Genomic DNA, 1928 nt, shown 5'->3' with positions numbered 1-1928 from the left:
TGCCCTTTCTAAATCTTGTCTTTCTCTGCCTCTCTCTTAGCCTGGATCAGGGCCCCCAAAAGAATTCCTTGTCTCCAGAGAGTAGACCCATATGAGGCATCTTCATCTGAATATCCAGTTGGGGAGGGCAGTTCTCCAGCCTTTTCCCAGCCTTCCTGACAGCCATTTCTCTTTCCCACCCTGTGTTGGGAGTTGTGTTTCACTTGATAACCCCTATGGTGGGATATGTTTCAGATACATCTCTAAAATTTTCTGTATAAACCTGGCTAACACGGTGAAACCCCGTCTCTACTAAAAAATACAAAAAACTAGCCGGGCGAGGTGGCGGGCGCCTGTAGTCCCAGCCACTGGGGAGGCTGACGCAGGAGAATGGCGTGAACCCGGGAGGCGGAGCTTGCAGTGAGCTGAGATCCGGCCACCGCACTCCAGCCTGGGTGACAGAGCGAGACTCCGTCTCAAAAAAAAAAAAAATAATAAAAATAAAAAAAAAATAAGTGAAATTTAAACAAATTCAGGACAAGATTTAAAATAAATCTTATTATGAATCATTTTAGCAAATGACTAATCACTTCTATTTCTTTGTTGGGTCGTATGTCTAGTTTACTTAAAGAACAGGAGAAATTCTATATTACAGATACATATATAAGTGTGTGTGTCTATATATAATATATATTATACAGTTATATAAATATATATATATTTATATACAGTTATATATATATTTATATATAACTGTATAATATATATTATATATAAATATATAAATATATATAACTGTATAATATATATTATATATAAATATATATAACTGTATAATATATATTATATATAAATATATAAATATATATTTATATAACTATAATATATATTATATATAACTGTATAATATATTAATATGTATAATATATTTATATATTATATATTATATAAATATATGTGTGTATATATATTTTATATATATATAATTCATTAGAGAAAAGCTTCCTGAGCCCAGAAAATAGTTAGGTTCAGATCTTAAACAGTGAAATTAACGTAAAGCTTTCTTTTTAGCAAGTTTCAAAACCACACATCCAAATCTTAGTACGGCTAAGTCTAGGTAGGTTTTATTTATTTATTTATTTATATTTTTTAACTAAATGAAACTTCTGTCTCATATCAGCTTATATAAGAATTAAGCAGGGTATATATACATGTAAAATAACTACATTTAAAAAAATAATAATTGTGTTGCACAAATACCATCAACAGAAATGGGTAAATAAATGTGATATACATTTACAGTGGAAGAATATTCAGCCTAGAAAAAAGAGAAAATTCTGACACATGCTGCAACATGGATGAGCCTTGAGGACATTCTGCTAAGTGAAAAAAGCCCATCACAAAAAGACAAATACTGTATGATTCCACTTATGAAGTACCTAGAGTAGTCAAATTCATAGACACAGAAAGTAGAATGACGGTTGCCAGGGGCTGGGAGGAAATGGGAAGTTACTGTTTAATGGGTACAGAGTTTTAATTTTGCAAAATGAAAAAGTTCTGGAGAACTTTTTTTAGTAAATATACTTAACACTACTGAACTACACTTAAAAATAGTTAAGATAGTAAATTTTATGTTATGTATATTTTACCACAATTAAAATATTTTTAATTAAAAAATAAATGTCTCGAAACACACCAATTCTTACTTAATAAAATCTTTTCAAAAACATACTTCCTACCCAACTTGTGGGATTATGATTTTGGCAAATCATAATGTTGATGGCAATGGTTCTTCCTCCTATTGTCAAGGCTTTCCTGTCCCCAATCACTTTTTAAAATTGATACATAATAGTTGTACACATTTATGGGACACATAATATTTTGACAGCTGTGTACAATGTGTAATGATCAAATCAGGGTATTTAGGATATCCATCACCTCAAACACTT

This window comes from Macaca mulatta, chromosome X (genome assembly GCF_049350105.2).
Source record: "Macaca mulatta isolate MMU2019108-1 chromosome X, T2T-MMU8v2.0, whole genome shotgun sequence".
Lineage (NCBI taxonomy): Eukaryota > Metazoa > Chordata > Mammalia > Primates > Cercopithecidae > Macaca > Macaca mulatta.
This window is presented reverse-complemented; position numbering follows the sequence as displayed.